At 38.2% G+C, this 13,036-nt stretch overlaps 1 protein-coding gene and 1 pseudogene across 4 annotated transcripts in view; both read right to left on the bottom strand.

Annotated features, from left to right (window-relative positions):
- Positions 1-13,036, bottom strand: part of C6H4orf19 (chromosome 6 C4orf19 homolog) — a 99,922-nt gene that overhangs the window by 21,239 nt on the left and 65,647 nt on the right. For 3 of the 4 annotated variants that reach the window (XR_006353588.1, XM_043971375.1, XM_043971376.1), the window contains exon 2: positions 8,363-8,554. The exons of the other annotated variant lie outside the window; for it this stretch is intronic. The gene's annotated coding sequence lies outside the window, so the exon portion shown is untranslated. The remainder of the gene's footprint in view (positions 1-8,362; positions 8,555-13,036) is intronic. 4 annotated transcript variants of the gene reach the window in all.
- Positions 2,585-3,864, bottom strand: LOC122731342 (annotated as a pseudogene).

Below are 13,036 nucleotides of genomic sequence, written 5' to 3' on the forward strand. Positions count from 1 at the left end.
GAAAGAAAGTGAAAAATAGCATACTTCAATCTGTCAATCAATATCAGTTCTTTCTTTGGAGGTGGATAGTACGTATCTGAGAATAGTTGTCATTCACAGTTCTTCATCAAACAATATTGCTGTCTCTGTGCACAACGTTCTCTTGGTTCTGCTCACTTCACTATACATCAATTCATACAAGTTTTTCCAGGCCTTTCTGAAATGATCCTGCTTGTCATTTCTTCTAGCACAATAATATTCCATCACCATCATATACCACAGCTTGTTTTAGCCATTCCCCCATTTATGGATATTTCTTTGATTTCCAATTCTTAGCTACTACTAGTCTCTATTCCTATAGGTAGAAAGAAGGCATATGGGGAATAGCATGAGAAAAGACAATAAAATGAGAATATATATATGAATGTATATATGTGTATATGTAAATGTATAAAGGACAGTGAGGAATTCCACCTGACTGCAGAAGAAGAAGGAGGGAAGTTTAGAGGATCTGAACTTGATTTAGCAGGCAGAATAGAACAAATTGTTCTTTTAGCAGGAGAACTGATACAATGAAAGTGATACTTAAAAAGATTAATTTGGCAGTGGTGTGTGGGCTGAATTAGAAGCGAAGCAGAGAGACTATGTGTAAGTTTGTTGCAGGTCTCTGGATGTGGGGTGATGATTATGTGGACCAGTATAATGGCAGTGGGAATAGTGTTATTATGGATGAATTCAAGAGTATTTTTTTTTAAGTGAGGCAATTGGGGTTGTGACTTGCCCAGGGTCACACAGCTAGTAAGTATTAAGTGTCTGAGGCCGGATTTGAACTCAGGTACTCCTGACTCCAGGGCTGGTGCTCTATCCACTGCGCCACCTAGCTGCCCCAATTCAAGAGTATTTTAACAACAACAAAAAGTGACAAGGTAAAAGATTGGAATTGATGGGATTAAATATAGGTGAAGGTCAAAGATGATTCCAATATTTGGTTTAGAAGTTTAGAAAAATGGTGATGCAATTGACAAAATGAGAATAATGTGGGGTGGGGGGACAAGAGAATATGAGAATGAATTTGCTTTTGGACATGTTGAGTTTGAGGTGGTGGAGTAGCATGCTATTAGAGATGTTCCATGGTCACTTGGAAATATGGGATTTAAATATGGGTAAGAGATGAGGGTTAGAGGGAGATAGAGAAAACACAGAAGGCAGATTTCTATCTATCAGTAGTATTTCTGCCCTTGGAAAAAAGTTGCCAAGAAACCAAAAAAGATGGTGGAGTAGGAGGAAACAGCCCAGTTCTCTTTCACAACGACTCCAACAAATATCTAAGTCAAATACTAGATGGTGCAGTAACTGGGAAAGCTAAGGAGAAAGTTCAGTAAGTCATTCTTCTAGCTCAAGATTATAATGCCAGCTCATAACCAAGTGGCCAGGGAAGGCTCTCTAGAACAGGGGTAGGCCTGAAAATCCGTTGTTCACAGATGCAAATCAGGGATCACAGATGGACCAGGTGCAAGACAAGGGGTATGCCTGAGGCTTGGTTGATCTGACAGAGAAGGGGCATTGTTGATTCAACCCAAGGGCACATACCAGAATTGGGCCTATAATTCTATCTTTCTGATCACAGAACATGGAAAGCTCAGACCATTCAGGCAGTGACCTGTGTACTATAACAGTCTGCTTAAGCCCCACTGAAAATTTGCATTTCTCTGGACTGAGCTGCCTCTCAGTTCCTTGAAGAATGAAAAATTCCATGCCTGGAGATTGCAATGACAGGACTTCAGATAATATAAGCCAGGACCATATGAGGCCCCAACATTTTCTTCTAGAAGTACATAGAGCGCAGCCCTAACACAAAGTCAAAATTTAGGAAATAAAGCTGCAAGAATTAGGAAACACAAACAGAAACAAACAATAAAGGGTTATTATGGAGAAAGACACTCCCAAGACATAAACCCAGAAGAAGAGCCTAAATCCCAAACACCTACAAGCAAAACATCAAAGAAAAATATAGGCTGTTCACAATTTGGGAGTGGTTTTTATGATGCTTTGATGATCTTAAAGGCAAAATAAAAAGGGAGAGGAAACAAAGGGGAAGGAAAAGTGAGGAACTCACAACATAATCAGGGTGAACGAGTAAAAACCTTTCCAATTAATGAGACAGAGGCTGATTAAGCAGGCATCATTTTTTTTTTCTTTTCTCTCTCTTGCTCTTCCTTCCTTCCTTCCTTCCTTCCTTCCTTCCTTCCTTCCTTCCTTCCTTCCTTCCTTCCTTCCTTCCTTCCTTCCTTCCTTCCTTCCTTCCTTCCCTCCTTCCTTCCTTCCCTCCCTCCCTCCCTCCTTCCTTCCCTCCTTCCTTCCTTCCCTCCCTCCCTCCCTCCTTCCTTCCTTCCTTCCTTCCTTCCTTCCTTCCTTCCTTCCTTCCTTCCTTCCTTCCTTCCTTCCTTCCTTCCTTCCTTCCTTCCTTCCTTCCTTCCTTCCTTCCTTCCTTCCTTCCTTCCTTCCTTCCTCCTCCTCCTCCTCCTTCTTCTCTCTCTCTCTCTTCTTTTAAAAAAATAATTTCAATTTATTGAGAATCCATCAGCTCCAGGTTGGCTTGGAAACACTAGGCAGCTTCTTCTTTAACAACATGGTCCTTTTTCAGTGGTCCCATGAAAGTTTTCTTCTTCGAAGTCTGGGACCAGCCATGGAAAAATTTGGAGGTGGTGATGAGTTTCAAGTTAATATTTTCCAGGGCCTGACATTTAGTCTGTACCAGAAGATTTTCGAAGGGTGAAGACATGCTTTTTGGTCCCAATATCATAGCCTTTCAGCATGATAAAGTAATTTGTCATCTTACCATAGTGCACAAATCCTCCCAAGAGAGTTTCTTGTCAGACAGGTTTTAATTAGTGGATTATATATATATATATATATATAATTAAAAAATTTTTTTTTGCTGGGCAATGAGGGTTAATAAGTGTCAAGCGTCTGATGCTGGATTTGAACTCATGTCTTCCTGAATCCAGGGCCAGTGTTTTATCCAATACACCACCTAGCTGCCCCCGGATACATTGTTTTTGATCAGTTTCCCATCTTTGATCTGGTGGACCTAGCTTATAGACCATTTTGTTGATCTCAGTGCATTGAGGGTAGCCCTTCTGACCAGCCTGAGCCACAGAGAATGCCATGAAGGCAGGAGCCAACCTTCAATACAGGCCATCTTGTGCAGGTTTCAGTGATTTTTTTTTCAGGGCAGTTTTTGTGTGGCAGTACCTGGTGACATCTTTGTAACAGTGCTCTTGGTCATTCCAATGATATTAACCAACTCATTCTTGCAAGCCCAGGCTAGTTCCTCAGCCATGCTCCCTCCATTCACCTGGCTCTCCATCAGGTGAGACTTCTACCTCAGAGGGAGCAGGTGCATCTGAGTGTGAGTAATGATTTGAATCACCTGGCAGAATTTTTCATGCTGTTAAAGTCTTTCTCCAACTGTTTCTTCCCATCATCATCTAGCCATTTTTTGCAATACTTGGTGAAAGTCTTCTTCTTGGACTTGTGCCAGTTCTTATAGAATTGCCTCTTATACTCATCACTGATGTGCTCAGCAAAGATTGTTTTGAAGGTCAAGAGGGGTTTGCATGTAGCCAGTGACTATGGGTGGTGTCTCCACAATGGTAAACAACTTGACCACTTCCTTCTTGTTCACCTTTTATCCAGCTTTGTTCACTTCCTGAATGAGGTGAATAATGTCTGCCTTATAGTCCATAAAGGCTTTGAGGTGATAGATTTGGTGGAGTCATCTTTGGGGAAGATCTTCACCTTCGCCTAGCTTCTGCTGCTTTGCCTTCAAGGCAGGAAGCCCAGAGAGCTATGCCTGGGAGCAAAGAATTTCCAGTGGGACATAACTGCCACTGATGTGAGCTGAAAGCGCTGTGCATTACTTTATTTTTTTTTTGGGGGGGCAATGGGGGTTAAGTGACTTGCCCAGGGTCACAGAGCTAGTAAGTGTCAAATGTCTGAGGCTGGATTTGAATTCAGGTCCTCCTGAATCCAGGGCTGGTACTTTATCTGCTGTGCCACCTAGCTGCCCCCTGTGCATTACTTTCAATTGCACTACTCGAAGGAGGATAGAATACACACACACACACACACACACATTCACACACACACACACACTCACACATGCTCAAAGAGTTTGATATAGAAAAACATTTAACTGAATGGGGAAACTGGAAGGAATAGGGAGGGTTAGAGGGTAGAATAAAGAAGGCAGAATCAGGGAAGGATTAATCATAAGCAAAATAAAGCTAACTTTAGAAGGTATATTGAATAGAGGGGCATAAAAGGAAAGAAAGAAAGGTAGATTGGAGACTGGTAGACTGGTAGACCTGTGACTGGAGTTTGGGAGGGCAAGAGAAGGAGAACAGAAACAGGTTGTATCATACTATCACACATAAAGCACTGGAGTTGATCACATTTCTCTCTTGCCACCCTTTTCTTTCTTCTTTTTTTTTTTTTTAGATTTAAGAACACTTTTTTTGGGTGGAGGGCAGGGCAATGAGGGTTAAGTGACTTGCCCAGGGTCACACAGCCAGTAAGTGTCAAGTGTCTGAGACCAGATTTGAACTCAGATCCTCCTGAATCCAGGGCCCATGTTTTATCCACTATAACACTTAGCTGCCCCCACCTTTTTCTTATTTGTAAATAGGGGGCAGACTAGGCATAAACCAATATCTTATACTGTACAAAAGTCAAAATGAGTACATGAGCTGGATATAAAGGGTGATACCACAGACAAATTAGAAAAGGAAGGAATAGTTTACTTGTCAGATCTATGGAGAGGGGAAGAATTTTTGACTAAAGATGAGATAGAGAACATTATGAAATGCAGAGTGGATCATTTTGATTATATTAAATTAAAAAGGTTTTGCACAAATAAAACCAATACAACCAAAATTAGAAGGAAAGCAGAAAGCTGGGAAACAATTTTTTTAGCCACTGTTTCTGATAAAGGCCTCATTTCTCAAATATATAGAAAACTGAATCAAATATATAAGAATACAAGTCATTCCCCAATTGAGAAATGGTCAAAGGATATGAAAGGGCAGTTTTCAGATGAAGAAATTAAAGCTATCTATAGCCATATGAAAAAATGTTCTCAATCACTAATGATTAGAGAAATACAAATTAAAACTACTCTGAGGTACCACCTCATACTTATCCAATTGGCTAACATGACAAAAACGGAAAATGATAAATGTTGGAGATGGGGGAAAATTGGAACACTAATGCATTGTTGGTGAAATTGTGAACTGATCCAAACAATTTGGAAACCATGCAATTTGGAACCATGCCCAAAAGGCTATAAAACTGTGGATACCCTTTGACTCAGCAATACCACTACTAGGTATATATCCCAAAGAGATCATAAGAAAGGGAAAAGGACCCACATGGACAAAAATATTTATAGCTGCTTTTTTGTGGTAGCAAAAAATTAGAAATTGAGGGGATGGAATACTATTGTGCTGTAAGAAATGATAAGCAGGCAGATTTCAGAAAAACCTGGAAAGACTTACATGAAATGATGCTGAATGAAATGAGCAGAACCATGAGAACATTGTACACAGTAGCAACAACATTGTGTGATGATCGACTATGATATACTTAGCTCTTCTCAGCAATACACTGATCCAAGACAATGCCAAAAGACTCATGATAGAAAATCCTCTCCACATCCAGAAAAGGAATTGTAGAATCTGAATGCAGATTGAAGCAGACTATTTTCACTTTTGTTGTTCTTGTTGTTTCTTCTTTCTTGTTTTTTTTTCCTATTGTTCTTCTCTCCTGACATGACTAATGTGGAAATATATTTAACATGATTATAATGTATAACCTATATCAGATCGCTTGCTGTCTTGGGGAAGGGGGAAGGAGGGGAGAGAGGGAGAAAAATTTGGAACTCAAAATCTTACAAAAATGAATATTGAAAACTATCTTTACATGTAATTGGAAAAATGAAATAAAATACTATTAAAAAATGAAATGTATTTAGGAGAGAAGTGACATGATATGTACATTAGGAAGATTAAACTGGAAAGTATGAAGGTTGGAATGTTGAGGCAAGGACCTGGAGATGGGAGCACAAGTTAGGAGGCAGTTCTTATAATCTATGAAGATGGTAATGAGAGCCTGAAGTGAAATGGAAGCTTATGGAAGAAAGGAGAAGGAAATCGCAGATTTGAGAAATATTTTGGAGTTGATAACCGACTTGATGTAGGAGAGAAAAGAAGGGAGAAGAATTAGTTGCTTATCACCAAGGTTTCATGTGTGCTTCTCCTTCTCCAACACGTGGTTTGACCACCTCTGTTTGTGCTATTTTCAAGGCTATATTACTTTCAGAACTCAAATTAAAATAAAATTAGCAAGGAGATGCATAGCTCAAGTACACTGCTAACCTTCATGACACATTGAGAGATTTACAAGAAGGCCACTCTGTGCTCTGGGTAAATCCTGTATAAAGGATTGTGAAATAACAAGGATAAAAATTGTGGAAGGTCCCTGAGGGAGGGGACTCTTTTCTTTCTGTCCTTGTTTGTATTCCTAATGCCTCTCACAAGTGCCTTGCACGTATCAGGTTCTTAATGAATTGATCAGAAGTTCAAATCTTGTCTCTGCTACTTACTTATGAACTAGGGCAAATCACTTAGTTTCTTTGGGCTTCAGTGTCCTCAACTGTAAAAACAGGGTTTGACTAGATAGATGACTTCTAAGATTCCTTCCAGCTCTAGCTCTATGATCTTATGATTTAAAAGAAAGAAATAAAAATACCAACATCACAAAAATGTGAGACATACAACACCCTTTTAAACTTAGGTTTCCCCTCATTTGAAGGAGTATTGTACGACTTGAACTTCCTTCTACTCCACCTTTATTTCTCAGAAGCAAAATATTTCCTTATACTTTCATTTACCTTTCATCTGGACTATGGCCAATAAATTGGTTTCATTCAAAAATCAGCATCTATTCTGATGCTGACTACAGTGAAATTTCTTATTTGGGTGTTTTTGCTATAAATAGTAATACTACAGGCTAGACTTGTGCCTGCTTTAACAGTGTTAAGATTTTATATTTATTTGTTTGCTCATTTATTTATCTGTTCATTTCTCTTTCTTTATCTCTTCCTTCCTTTCTTTCTTATGTTAATTGCTTTCATGACATTTTTGCCAGGCTTTGCTATCCACAATGTGTCTCAATAAGCTGTCAATGTTATTTTTATTAGGACTGAATTTCAATCAATAGAAACTACAAGCAGAAACATCACAGGGACAGAGAGATGAAGCTGTTTTTTGACTCTTTGGATACAGTCTTGTAAGGTGAACTTTTACCTGTTACTGTATTCAAGATTTATAGGATTTTATAGCTGGCAGGGGGCCCTTGGAAATCCTCTAGTCTCATGTACAATTAGTTTTTGTTAATCAAACAGAAAGAAAAAAGAAAGTAATTACCCTAAGTTTAATCATCAACCTTTAACAGAACATTTTCTTTTAAAACCTGGACCTAAACTCCAGAGGTAATACAAGTGGGGCACGGAAAACATTTTCAACTCCTAAAACAAATTCCAGACAGTATTTGTCTGTTTGCTAAGCCACAGAATTCTTTAGTTTTAGTTCCTATCTTGCCTCTTGACTTGTATGACCTTGGGCAAATTATTTTAACTCTCTGGTTCCCAGTTTCCTGATTTGTAAAAGAGTGACTTGGAACAAATGAGCTCTAAGAACATTGACAGCAACAAGATTTCATGTCATGTTAACTTGAAAGAGAAATGTGGAGAATTCTGAAATCTAAACCAAGTACAAGAGCATAAGAAGGCAAAAGTATTGTTAATACAGTAAAAATGGACACTGACATATCACTTGAAAGTTTAAGCTTCAAAGCAAGGCTATGTGGGAGAAACTCCAGATTGTATTATACCCATTTCACGAATGAGAAAATTGAAGCTCAGGGGAAGTAAAGTTTGTGCCTAGAGCTAGTAAATGTCAGAAGTATGATTCAAACTCAGATCTTCCTGACTCCTTATTAATTATACTACATTGTCTCTAATTACTTGATAATTTCTAAAGTCTTTTTCACATCTTAACAATGTGTAATAGGGTGTTGAGAATTTACCAGTATCTTGAGATTGCCCAAGGGGAATGCTTGTCCCTCTGAACTATAGATCCCAGGATGACAGTCAGTTCTCAATCTCTTTTACAAATGTACATGTTAAGTACAACATGTTTAGAGAATAAAGAAGGAAAGGTGTAGATCATTAGAACTGGAAGAGACCTAGGAGTACAACTGAACAAACCCTGTTATTTTTATAGATGATGAAATGGAGGCACCAAAAGTTAAAATGCCTTACCCACAGTCACACAGTTCACAAGTAGGAGTCACGATTCAAATCCTCGATTTCTGGATCTTAGAACAAGGATCCAACAGTCTGCCACGTGGTCCTTCCCTAAAGCCAACACTCTTGTAAATTCCTTGAAATGCAGAATCGATCTTCTATTGTTTTGCATTTTCCCCTTCCCTGTACTAGAAGCTCAATAAATTCCTGTTTGATTGAAAATAGAAAAAATAGGGAACTGTAAATAATTGATAAGAAAAACTGAGCTATAAATAATCAACAAGAAGGAATGGGAATAGTGAATTTAAATCCATCTGGTATGGATTAAGAAAAAACAGATCTGTGAATAAAAGGCCCTGGGTTCAAATACCAGCTCTGCTGCTCACTATCTGCATGACCTTTGGCAAATCCATTAATCTCTTAGAGTCCTAGCTTCCTCATCTATAAAATGAGAAGCTGGATTAAATTACCTCTGAAGTCCTTTTCAGTTCTGCATATATGATCCTAGGGTTTGGGGTCTGGCTCTGTGATTTTACTGGTATTGGGAAATCAGGGTAAGGAAACTCCTACCAGTGGGCATGTCCTGAAATTCCTACTTTTATTGAATTGGGGGGTGGGGTTGGAGTTGGGGGGAAGCTGAAGTACTGAGAAGTTCATAATTTTCCCCAAATCACACAACTAGTTAATATGCCAGAAGCTGGACCTAAACCAAGGTCTTCCTGAATCTGAGGCTGGCTCTCTATCCACCAAGTCAACCTGCCTTTCGTAATCCCATGAGATAATCAAGAATTAGAACCAAAGGCAGTTGATAAATTTAAGTTTAAAAAACACTGGGAAAGGGGCAGCTAGGTGGCACAGTGGATAGGGCACCGGTCCTGGATTCAGGAGGATCTGAGTTCAAATCCAGCCTCAGACCCTTGACACTTACTAGCTGTGTGACTCTGGGCAAGTCACTTAACCTCAACTGCCTCACCACCCCCCCCCCAAAAAAAAAACTGGGAAAGAGAATCATTATTCATTAAAAACTTAAGAAAACTGCATAGCCATGGTGAAAATGGCATTAGGATGATATCTTATGCCATATACCAATAAATTCCAGTTACATCAATAAAGCAAATATTGATTTGGATTCAAGAAGATCTGAGTTCAATACTGCCCCAGATAGTACTAGCTACATGATGGTTGGCTAGTCACTTAGTTTCTCTCAGCCTCAGTTTCCTTATTTGTAAAATGGAAATAATAGTATTTATCTTGCAGGGTTGTTGTGAGGATGAAATGAGCTAATAAAATGTAAAGTGTTTTGCAATCTTAAAGTGCTATATAAATGTTAACTATAATAAAAGAAATTGTGCAGGAAAGTCTTATTATTCAACCAATAAAAGAAATTGAGGTAAAGAAAAAGTTTGATTTGAATATATATGTAAATGCTTTTTACATAACCAAAAAATATACTGACAAAAAATGAAAATAACCGGATTAAGAACAAATATTTTGGCACGAATATTTCCGACTAAAATCTGATAGTCTAAATAAAGCTATCATAAGTTGACCCAAATTTCCAGTAGATAACGATTTTGATCCAATCCAATCCAATCTATTCCAACCCAAAAAAATAGAGAAGGAATTTATTAGATACTTGCTCAATATGAGGCTTTGTGTTTGGCACTTGAAATAAAACAAAAACCAGTTCCTGCTCATAATTGGATTCAGGATTATACTGCTTCAATGGGTAAAGAGAGTTAAAAACAATAAAGTCTAATGACAAAGCAGTAGTGGAGAAACAGGCACATTATTACCAGGCTGGTGGCACTATGAATTGGCACAATCTTTTTGGAAAAGAATGTAATATTATATAATAAGAGCTATAAAACTGTACATGCCTTTGACTTGGTTATCACACTAGAACTATACATTTAATGGTGTTTTTGACAGGGCAAAAAAGACCAACCTATACAAAATTATTCATAGCATCATTATTCACAATAGCAACAGACTAGAAACAAGCCAAGTGTCAAGACATTGGGGAGTGGCTGACAAACTGTGATAGGTAAATTATTTTTCTACCATAAGCAATGAGAAATATAAAGACTACCATATAAGATAGATGAGAAAGATTGTCAACCCCCCAGTCCTTTTCCTGCTGCTTTCTAATACTTTCAGCGTAGGCATAATGGTATTTTGGTTTCTTTGAATGGAAGATAGAACATTAGCTTGTAAATGTATTTAGGATTCCTGTGTGCTGTGGAATGAATGGATCATTCTAGAAAGACAGTACAGTTTTTGAATGGAAAGTATATGATTCATTTTTAAAAGTCTAGGTCATTTTATAATAAGAATTTAGATCTAATCTCAGCTTGACTCTATACCTAAGACAGGGAAGAAGCAGTGACCTTCTATAGTGGGAAGAATGTTAGACTGGCTTTAGGAGGCCAGGTTTGAATCTCTTCCCATGACTCTAGACATGTCATGTCACTTGACCTCAAGGAGCTAGTTTCCACATTTGCAAAATGTTTATGCTCAGAACCTCAGAGGGTTGCAGTGCAGTGCTTGGTCAACTTTAGTTATATAGTAATGTGAATTATTATTGTTTTTTTCTGAGTGTTTGCCTATGATTATTCTCAGGCAGTTGCATTTCTCATGGGTGTAGCTAGTGGAAAGAAACTGGTCTTGGTGTCAGAAGAAAGACAACTCTGACACTTTCTAAGTGAGTGGCTATGAAGAAATAATTTCCTCTCTTTAAGCCTCAGTTTCCTCACCTGTAGAATGAGGATTACAGTCCCATTTCCTACCTCACAGGGTCTTTGTGAAGAAAATGTTTTGTAAACCTTAAAGTGCTATGGAACGGTGAGCCATTATTATTATTATTAATTTGGGAGAGAATGCTTTCCAAGACACATGATTAAAGTCTAAAGAAACTATGTTAAGCCTCCTTTGGCAGAAACACTCCAAGCTTCCCTGGGCAGCCCTTGAATGAACCTTTGCATCATCATTTGCAGTTGTGTTTATGTTTGCCCTGTTTGATTTTGCTCTGTGGTTTTGTCCTCTGCAAGTTGGGTCCACAGCTGAATTCCAAGTGTCTGTTTACACTGGTTTCTTTTCCTGACCAAGCTTTGTGGGCTCAAGTCCACCTTTCATGGGAGAGACCTCAGCCTTCCCTTCAGTCCTGTGGAATCTCTTGTACCTTCCAAGGCTGCCTTGGACCTAAAAGTTCCAGGAAGTTAATCAGTACTTTTCTCAAGAAAATGGCTGCTTCCTGTGTGAAGCACCTAAATGGCTAAAGTGTCAGGATTGATGCTGAAATGGAGCAAAGCTGGGAGGTACTTCAAGATTTAATGAAAACTAAAAATTCCAGTTAAATTAGAAAAGTATGTGCCTATAGGGTTTTATCCAGTGATGGAGTTTTTATATTTTGATCCTTAGTTTGAGTATAAGTGAAATATATTTTTTTCTTTTTTTTCAGGGCAATGAGGGTTAAGTGACTTGCCCAGGGATACACAGCTAATATGTGCCAAGTGTCTGAGGTAGGACTTGAACTCAGGTCCTCCTGAATCCAGGGCCAGTGCTTTATCCACTGTGCCACCTAGCTGCTCCTTTTTTTCCTCTTTAAATGAAAGTGTGAGTTCCTTCCTTTTCTCTCTGCTCTGCAAACCTTATTGTACTGTATAAGGGCTATTATATGTGTGTGTGTGTGTGTGTGTGTGTGTGTGTGTGTGTATATATATATATATATATATATATATATATATATATATATATATATATAAATGTATAACAACTAAAAATAAAAATGTTAACCTAAATGTTTTTAGGGTTGCAACACCTTATTTTTTTCCTTCCTTCCTATGATCCAATCTTTAATCAATCAACAAACAAGTATATATTTATTACGCTTCTACAATATGCCAGGCACTGTATTAAGCACTAGGGATACAAAGACGAAAGTGAAACAGTTCCTGCCTTCAGGGAGCTTACCTTCTAATAGGAGAGAGAACATGAACATATATAGTAAACTATATATTTTACATACACAGAATATAGACAAAATATGACATGGGAATTTGATATTTCCTGGCAACTTAAAACTAGTACCCGGGTCAAGAAATGCTTTGTGCCAAAAGAAAACATTGCTGTTTTAAATCACAATGGGGGCTGTGGTGTGGGTTGGAGTGGGGAGAGGAATGGCATTCTAAAATTTTAAAGCAATGAGCGTATTACATGCAGAAACAACCCTCTGAGACTCTCAGCTTGAAGATGAAGCCTCAGACACTGGTCACTAGGACATGTCACTCTGAAGTAGTGAGTTTAGGGCTGTTCCCATGCATTTGTGAAGGCTCATTAGTTCTTTTTTTAAAAAAAATAATAAAGTATTTTATTTTTTTCCCGTTACATGTAAAGATAGTTCTCAACTTTTGTTTATACAAGCTTTCCAATTTCAGATTTTTCTCCCTCCCTCCCCTCCCTCCCCCCTCCCCTAGACAGCAGGTAATCTGATATAGGTTTAGGTTTTATACACACACACACACACACAATAACATTAAACATATTTCTGCATTAGTCATATTATAAGAGAAAAATCAGAGCAATGTCAAAAAACCTCAAAATAGAAAAACAACAGCACCAAAAACAAAAGAAATAGTATGGTTCATTCAGCATCTATACTCCACAGTTCTTTTTTTTTTTCCCCTGGAT

The sequence above is a fragment of the Dromiciops gliroides genome, chromosome 6, assembly GCF_019393635.1.
Source record: "Dromiciops gliroides isolate mDroGli1 chromosome 6, mDroGli1.pri, whole genome shotgun sequence".
Classification (NCBI taxonomy): Eukaryota; Metazoa; Chordata; class Mammalia; order Microbiotheria; family Microbiotheriidae; genus Dromiciops; species Dromiciops gliroides.